Source organism: Pecten maximus, chromosome 17 (assembly GCF_902652985.1).
Source record: "Pecten maximus chromosome 17, xPecMax1.1, whole genome shotgun sequence".
Taxonomy (NCBI): Eukaryota; Metazoa; Mollusca; class Bivalvia; order Pectinida; family Pectinidae; genus Pecten; species Pecten maximus.
This window is the reverse complement of record NC_047031.1, coordinates 11,447,569-11,456,856: the sequence shown is the minus strand read 5'-3', so window position 1 is coordinate 11,456,856 and position 9,288 is coordinate 11,447,569. Positions and strand designations below refer to the sequence as shown.

Below are 9,288 nucleotides of genomic sequence, written 5' to 3'. Positions count from 1 at the left end.
TATCTATATATCTTTATCCAAATATTTATATCTTTATCTAGATATCTGTATCTTTATCTGTATATCTATATCTTAATCTTTATATCTTTATCTTTATCTAGACATCTTTATCTTTATCCAAATATATATATCTTTATCTATGTGGGGCAAAGAAGTAATTCAAACAGTGTGAACAATAAGGCTTGTTAAATTTTCGAGGCAATCCGCCCCTTTATCAAAACACAAAAAATTACAAATACAATCACATAATACATTTATGTGAGGATCCAGTGTTATCTGGATTATACTGTTCATATTACTTCTTTGACCCATATCTGTATCTATGGATATCTATCTTTATCTATAAATATATATTTTTATCTATGTATCTATATCTTTATAGCTTTCCATTATAATAAAAGAAATGCCCTGCTATATACTGTATATATACTGTTACATGTATATAAACTGAGTTACATACCTGGATCGTTTGTTGCTTCAAGCTTTGAGCGGATATGATGTTTATTTATTTATTTGTTTATCTATTTTTTTCTTTTCATTTTCAGTTTTATATTACAAAAATGTCTTTCTTAGACTTTAACGTAAATACGTATTGTGCTTGAACGAGACATGATACACTTCGAGTTTTGAATACACGTAAAAAGTAGTGATTAATGAGATCTGGGGTGGTAGGATTCATGGTCAAATCTGGGGTGGTAGGATTCATGGTCAAATTAACTCTTTACTCATACGAAGTATTTGCTCTATGGAAAAAAATGTCATTAACTTGTTAAATTTCATTTTTGACAAAAAGACCTTTCATAGTGCTCATGCATATCTTATCATTAATATTTACAAATACTAATCATATGAAGAGGAAAAGAAATAATTTAAAATGTTCATAAATACTTCTCAATTTAAAAAAAAAAGGTTTATTATTTGTTTGCCAAGGGTTCTAAGACTCTAATATACCTCTTCCAATTTCCTCCAATTTCTAAAGCATTTTGCCACTGACAGGTGAGTTTACCCTTTAGCTTGATGCTGAATTGCTGAAATCTCTCTCTCTCTCTCTCTCTCTCTCTCTCTCTCTCTCTCTCTCTCTCTCTCTCTCTCTCTCTCCATATCCTGTTTCTGTTTGTTGTTACAAAAATGTTGTCATATACTCTGCCAATAGAAACGAAATACAGTTTACATCAATACTTAAACCAACGACTTGTAGAGTTCGATAGAAACCACTCGAAATTAATTGATGCACAATTCGGCTTCAGAAAGAACATGTCAACGGTTGACACAATATTTGCATTACATGCGTTGATAAGAAGATCATTGAAAAAGAAGAAACGTCTTTATTGTTAATTCGTTGACTACAAAGAAAAAAGCGTTTGATTTAGTAAACACAAAATGTGGTATAAACGTATTAGGGAAGGGGTCGATGGTAAAATGACTGCTATTATTAGATCATTATACCAAAAAGTGAAGTGTTGTGTTAAATACAACTGAAAACTATCTAACTTCTTAGAGTGTAAATACCACCAATTTTGTTCTCGTTTTATGTAAACGACTGCGAAATGCACTTCTTAACTGATAACTGTGTATCTGTGGAGGTACAAATGTTAAATATTTTCTTACTAATGTACGCGGATGACATCGTGATCGTAGTGGAAACTCTCGAGGGTCTACAAGGTATGCGTGATTCCTTATTTAAATACACCACTAACTGTGATCTAACAGTTATTACGGATAAAACTAAATAGGAATTTTTCGTAACGGTGGTATAATTAGGGACAATGGATCTTGGATATGTAATGGTCGTAAATTAGCAATTCAGCTATCTAGGTGTCCTCTTGTACTTTAATGGGAAGTTCAGAAAAACCCAGCAAAAAGTAGCTGAACAAGGCCGAAAACACTATTTGCAATTAAAAAAAAAGATATGCCGGAAACACTTCTTTAACTTCGAAACAAAACTATCAGTATTTGATACATACGTCGACAGTATCCTGAATTATGGCTGTGGAATATGGGGTCAGCATCAGGCTCCAGAGGTTGAGAAAATACACCTGACTTTCCTTAACGCCCTACCAGGCCTACGGAAAAATACTATCAATGGTATGGTTTATTATGAATTAGGCAGATTTTCTTTGGTGATCGGACGAAAGATAAAAACACTTAAATATTGGATAAAATTGAAGAATACAGATAATTGTAGATATCTGTATAATATTATACCGATCTTTAAGGAAAGATTAGTAGACATTTTCAAACAGGATTGCATAGCAAATTTCAAAAACTGCAGTAAAGCTTTATAGATACATCATGTATATGTTATGTACATGTATGTATATGTTATGTACATGTATGTATATGTTATGTACATGTATGTATATGTTATGTACATGTATGTATATGTTATGTACATGTATGTATATGTTTTGTACATGTATGTATATGTTATGTACATGCATGTATATGTTATGTACATGTATGTATATGTTATGTACATGTATGTATATGTTATGTACATGTATGTATATGTTTTGTACATGTATGTATATGTTATGTACATGTATGTATATGTTTTGTACATGTATGTATATGTTTTGTACATGTATGTACTGTATATGCTATGTACATGTATGTATATGTTATGTACATGTATGTATATGTTATGTACATGTATGTATATGTTTTGTACATGTATGTATATGTTATGTACATGCATGTATATGCTATGTACATGTATGTATATGCTATGTACATGTATGTATATGTTATGTTCATGTATGTATATGTTATGTACATGTATGTATATGCTATGTGCTGTCAAGGTAATAAGGAACTTGAACAAATTTTCTAATCTAACAAGATATGAACTGCTGAATTACTGTCACTCTCCCATTTTGTTATACATTAATTTTCTGTGTTACATCAGAGACATGTTGGTTTTCTCAAACCTGTTAACCAACTTGTTAACAGTTTAACGGCTAATATTGACCAGAGAATTTTGAATTTTGAGGTATACTGGTGAGGTATTTTGTTGTCCAAGTGATACTATAGGTGAAAGGTAGAACAATAGGAGATAATTACAGGTAAGGATATAGACTGCTTCATAAAACTTCAAAAATTAATGAGGATGTCATCGTGATCTATTTCTATTGAGTTATTTCTTATTTATTTCAATTTCAATAGGCCGAAAGGTCCAATTAGAATTGATTACAAATTAATAGAATATACCATAAGAGTAAATAAAATGCATAGTAAGAACAAATACGGTATATAAAGAGCATAACACATGTAAAATAGAATTGATGTCCTAAATAAATATCATCTAGACAATCATGTTATGAACAGCAAAAAACCTAATTCTAAAAAAAATCCAAAATCTCAAAGTCCAATTCTTTCAAGTAAGACGTTAAAAACCTGTCAGAAACATGTCCAAGGTTGTTAGAAATTTGGACACTACGTACATTTCCTTAAATTAATCCGTCATTTACAGATAAAACAGAGTTGAGGTACAATGTACTCGACCTTAAAAACCGATGTGGAACCAAAAAGTTGACTGTGAAATAACTACAAAGCTCAATCAAGTAGGCTTTGTATAGAATTGAATAAACATATAAAATATATGAATTTACGTCTACATTCCAGACAAGGAAAGTTGAAATGTGTACACATTTGCAAGTAAGATAGACTATTATAGTTTAATTTTGATTTAATGCAGAAATCTTAAAAACATTCTCTGTACTACTTCAACCTGGTGTACAATGTATAAGTGATGTTTGATATTGTGACCATATTTCAGAGCAGTATTCTAACTGAATGCGTACCATATATACTTATATACAGAGAGTGGATAACAGACACGTTTGTAAATGGCCTGCAAGTACATTTTAAAAATCCGAAAATTGGCATGGCCTTACCAACCACTTACTAAACATGTAATGGAAAGTTAAGATTTGGAGTGAGCCATACACCAAAGTCTTTAACATGTGTATCCTTCAGAGATTCACCACGGCAAAAAGGAAAGTTTTGGGAAAATGTACAACAGAGGGTTAATAATTCAAACTGTGTAGTATCTCACCAACATCACCTCATCATTGATAGATGGAATAGCACAAACTTCTTCACGGCAACCTTCCTTTACTTCATTAAGAAACACGTCCGCTGCTAGTTTGATATAATTTTATAAGTACTGATATGCACGGAATATATTTCATTTGGGTTAACTAAATCCGTCATTTTGTAAAAAAAAAAAAAAAAAAAAGTACACACAGATTTAAGTAACAGTAATAAAGACAATTGTACTTAATACATCTATTATTAAAAGCACAATTTAAACTTGAAACTAGAGATGAAGCCAGGTTTTATAACATATGTCGATAAAATTGGGTATAGTTAAAGTATATAAGTCATATACAACTTGTCATTTTCATATTTTCTTTCGTGAAAAGTAAGAAAAGACTATAGCTGAAACTCACTCAGGCGTAAAATTTGAAATGTTGGCCAGGTAATACAGGTAAATTTCAGAATGATGGCTGAGTGATGAGAATGAACCAATGAACTGTTCTGATGGTCATGGCTGAACTCACCTGCCACAGCTCTCATGCGTGTCTGGCCAGATTCAGTCATGTATGGCAATTATAACATATACCGAGACTAATTGTGGGTAGTACACAACTACAAACGTGTGAATATTGTATTAGAACAATAAATCAGCTAGGTAATGCTTGTAAATATATAGTAAATATTTGTTTTAATGCCAGTACATCTAAATGAACTAAATTAATTTAGTTTATTTCAACAGTCAATCAGCAGGTTACTCAAACCAGAGACCTATATTAATTAGCTTGTCGCGAATCCCTTTAGTATATAGGTCTCTGCTCAAACATGCACTGAGTACGTATACGTTAGTACTTATATTTTCCTTTCGTGTAAAGAATGCCTTATGTTTGATAGGACACATATAAAAACATTTAATTCGAATATCAAAGTAGTAGTAAATTAGGTGTATCGAACGGTCCCCTAGAAGGGACCACACGGACCATAATTAGAACAGGGACTAACATGATCTATAGATACGAGGGACCATAATTAGAACAGGGACTAACATGATCTATATATATGAGGGACCACACGGACCATAATTAGAACAGGGACTAACATGATCTATATATATGAGGGGCCATAATTAGAACAGGGACTAGCATGATCTATAGATATGAGGGACCATAATTAGAACAGGGACTAACATGATCTATATATCAGGTAAGTCCCTGTTTTAATGGATATAAATACATGGACTCGGTTAGAAACAGTCGATGGCTCAAGCTCAGGTCGATCAGATCAAGAAAGAAGACGTCAGCGTAACAGAAATTTCAAGTAACGAAGTCGTTTGTCGTCTCAGTCCTACACAGGAAATCATCGTCAGAAAAATCAAAGGTAAGACCAGAATTTGTTTGCTTGAAGAGGGAAAGAAAACGAGACTATCGGGTGAATTTCTGGAGAAGATTTTAAGTGTATCGGAGAGTTTATGGCTTATTTGTGCGTTTGTAAAAAAAATAACATGGACAATGTTACAGACAGTGTGCGTGTTAATTACTGTTCATCAGCAATCTGTCCACGTCATCCATCGTTCATCAAGTGTAGCAAGCGCCTAAACACATTTACTCATTGGCCAAAACACCGCTTTCATTCACCATATCAACTTGCAAATAACGGGGTTTTCTACACAGGTACTGAAGATTGTGTTACTTGTTTCATGTGTGGAGTTTCTCTCAAACATTGGACCTATTTCGACGATATCAAGGAGGAACATATACGGTGGTCAAAAGATTGTGTTTACCAACAAATGGTGTTCGACTTTAAACGCATGTCTTTAGACAGTTAAGAAATGGACACAGCCGTATTTGCTAAAGAACTTCAGACATATTTAGTCAAAGAAATAAAAGAGAAAGTCTATCGGAGAACGCTAAAACATCTATTGTGTCTATCTTATGCATTTGAGGTAAGATTGAAAATAACGGAACTATTTGTTTGTTCTGGATGTAAAGAAGGACTTGCTAATCAACTCGGACATGCATGTGTAATGCTTTCGGGTGAGGATGTGATCGACTTACATTTCGATGAAGCGCTGACATGTGTTAATCATACAGAAGTGGAGAAGATTTGGCAGGAGTTTATCATTCAATCTCACATTCCTGCTGCATCGTTGCACTTTTCCATGGAAGATTTTCGAGGCGAATACAATGTAAAGCAGTGCTATAGTGACAAAATAAAGAAATATACGAAGAAAATTGGCAGAGTGAAATCAAATGATTTCATTTGATTAAATGGATGCTGCTACATCTCGCCCAGTCCATCAATATATGACCAGCTGTGTCGATCGCCTGATGACATTTCATAAATGGAACTGTAAACTTCGTCAAACTCCATATCAATTAGCCATAGGTGGATTATTTTATCGAGGTGTCAAAGATTATGTGACTTGTTATAAGTGTGGAAAAACATTGAAATATTGGAAACATAGAAACTTTTCCCTTGAATGTACCGAGGAACATTGCCCTTTACTGCACTAGCACAGTTAAATTAGATATGGAGTCATCGGAAGACATCAGTATGCATAGCTTACTAAAGCTGACGTATGCGAATCATATAAGAGAAATCATGAGAGAAAGACAATGTCAGTTGGCAGATGCTTTTATTCATTTGGATGATATTGTTGTCATTCGCGATTTTATTCGAGAAACAATCCGCTTTGAAATTCAGAGAGGAATTAGAAACGCTTATATAGGACAATTATGTAATGCCGAATGGAGAGTGACTGAACTCAAAACGGAAAAATGGAAAAAATGTATTATTAAAATGGTCAAATCCATGAATCGTGTAGAAGACTGGTTTCATAAACCATTGTAAAAAGTTGTAAAAAATTGTAAAACACTTTGTAATAAAACACTGAATATGATACATGACTATCTCATTATCTTTCAAAATGTTAACCGAGGAAGAGAAGCGACGTATAGATGATGTATATTACAACCTCGAAAACGGAGGTGGATTTATGAGTCCAACGAAAGTTCATCAAGTATTGAGATCTCAAGGATTCACATCACCGGGTCTGTACAAGATTAGAGGATATATTCAGAGTCTAGACGATTACAGTTTACAAAAGCCAGTTAAGCGTTCATTTAACAAAGCACGAGTGGAAGTAGCCGGTTCATACGAACAATTTCAGGCCGATCTTGCCGACGTATCGAAACTCTCTAAACAGAACGGCAGTATTCGATTCCTGCTGGTTGTCATAGACGTATTCAGTCGATTCTTGTGGGTGGAACCTACAAAAACAAAAACGACGAAAGACGTATTAGATGCTTTTAGAAAGATATGCAGTCGCGTAAAAACTCCAAAACGTCTATATACCGATGCAGGTAAAGAATTTACCGGAATATTAATGAGGCAGTATTGTGAAGATAATGGTATCAAATATTACACTAGTCACAATGAACAGAAAGCCTCTATCGTTGAGCGCGTGATCAGAACGCTAAAAACCATGATGTATAGGTACTTTACCAAATACAGAACTTACGAATAGGTAGACAAATTACAGGATTTCGTTAAAAGTTATAACACAACACCTCATAGATCACTAAATGGTACAGCACCAAAAGACGTAAACAAAACAAATCAGGCTGATCTCTTTGCATACATGTACCTCAGAAATAAATGTCCCAAAAAGAAAACCATTACATCAAAGAATGCAATGACTAAACGGAAACAAATCTTCAGGTTTAAGATTGGAAGTCTGGCCAGAATCTCGCACTTAAAACAGCAATTTAAGCAAGCCTACCAGCAGCAATGGTCATCTGAGATATTCAAGATCAACAAACGTTTCTTGCGTCAAGGCATACCCCAGTATCAATTATCAGACTTTTTAAACGAACCAATCATTGGAAACTTTTATCAATCCGAACTACAGAGAGTGGATAAGGACGAAGACGCGTTATGGTATATAGAGGAAAAACTTCAAAAGCGCAAAAAGAACGGTCAAATCGAATGGTTAGTAAAATTTGAGGGTTGGCCGTCTAAATATAATCATTGGATAGCAGAGAAAGATATCAGAGACGTGAGCAAAACCTAAGATGTCACATTACATAGTCATTCACAGCGACAGAAGCACAAACTACTTTCCGCAAAATAAGCCTTATCATTTCGGCACACATTTCCAGACACCACTAAATCTGCATGGGACTTGGAAAGTAGCCTTAGTGGACATTACTTTAGCTACGAGCGGAACGAAGACTCGGCAAAACTTTTACTTACACAGCGACATCTGTGACGACAGCTTCGTCGATGGTGAAAAGGAAACGCTCCTACGCCCGGTCAGAGCAATAAGGATATGTAACTGGTCTCAATCGTTCGATGTTCCATACTACGTTCCTGTGAAAAAGTCGGAAGTTAGAGACGTAGAATTTGTTATAAGATCAGACAACGCTTACACTTCACTTTAAACAATATCCTTTCCTATCATGAACGTTTCAAAGATGTATGTACCCAATGTTGGTGAATGGATGAAGTATTATCAGGAGGTGGTGCATGGAAAAGAAAACGCTTATGTAAACTATACCAAACGGAACGTAAAACAATTTGGTGGAGGAATTTCACACAATGCGAACGAATTTATGATTCCAATAGACAAAAACGATAGAGAAGGAGAAAAATCCTTACCTGCACGCAAGGTAAACCCTAACATGGTCTCTCCCACACAGCAAGTCGTCGAACAAGCCAAATCTCAGATGAAAAGAAAGCGTGCTCCAAAACGTAGTCAGTCTGTCAGGAAACGGCGACGAGTACACACTGTACAGCTGAAGAAACAGAAATCAAGTAAAGTAAAACGGATACAGCTGAAGAAACGTAAAACAAGTAAGGCTAAGGCAAATACAGTGAAAAAAGGCAAATCAACGCTAAGAACAAAAAGGAAATCCGCGAAGAAGACCAATAAGAATCTAATATCTCAATGCTGCGTTAAACAAAGATTTCTTCAGAGAAGCACAGCCTTCAGAATTGGCCATATTCGACCTTCCACCAACACAGACAGCCGTGGAAAATGTTTATTATCAAGATGTGTTACTAATATCTCAGATTACGAGTGATTCTGTGGTGAAATTTATAGTTTCCGGGCAAAACGGTTTGGAATTAATACATTTTCGTAATAGTCTGATATATGCTAAGGTAAAAATAACGAAAGCGGACGGAAGCGCCATCGCTTTAGCTGAAGATGTAGGACCTGTCAATTTATTTTTACCCTCCTTATTTTCA

At 34.5% G+C, this 9,288-nt stretch overlaps 1 long non-coding RNA gene across 1 annotated transcript; it reads right to left on the bottom strand.

Annotated features, from left to right (window-relative positions):
* Window positions 1-7,250: 7,250 nt before the first annotated feature.
* LOC117315359 lies at window positions 7,251-8,731 on the bottom strand. The gene is made up of 3 exons (XR_004529688.1): window positions 8,698-8,731; window positions 8,293-8,409; window positions 7,251-7,307 (listed from the first exon to the last, which is right to left on the bottom strand). It is a non-coding gene; the product is annotated as an uncharacterized LOC117315359 (long non-coding RNA).
* Window positions 8,732-9,288: the final 557 nt, after the last annotated feature.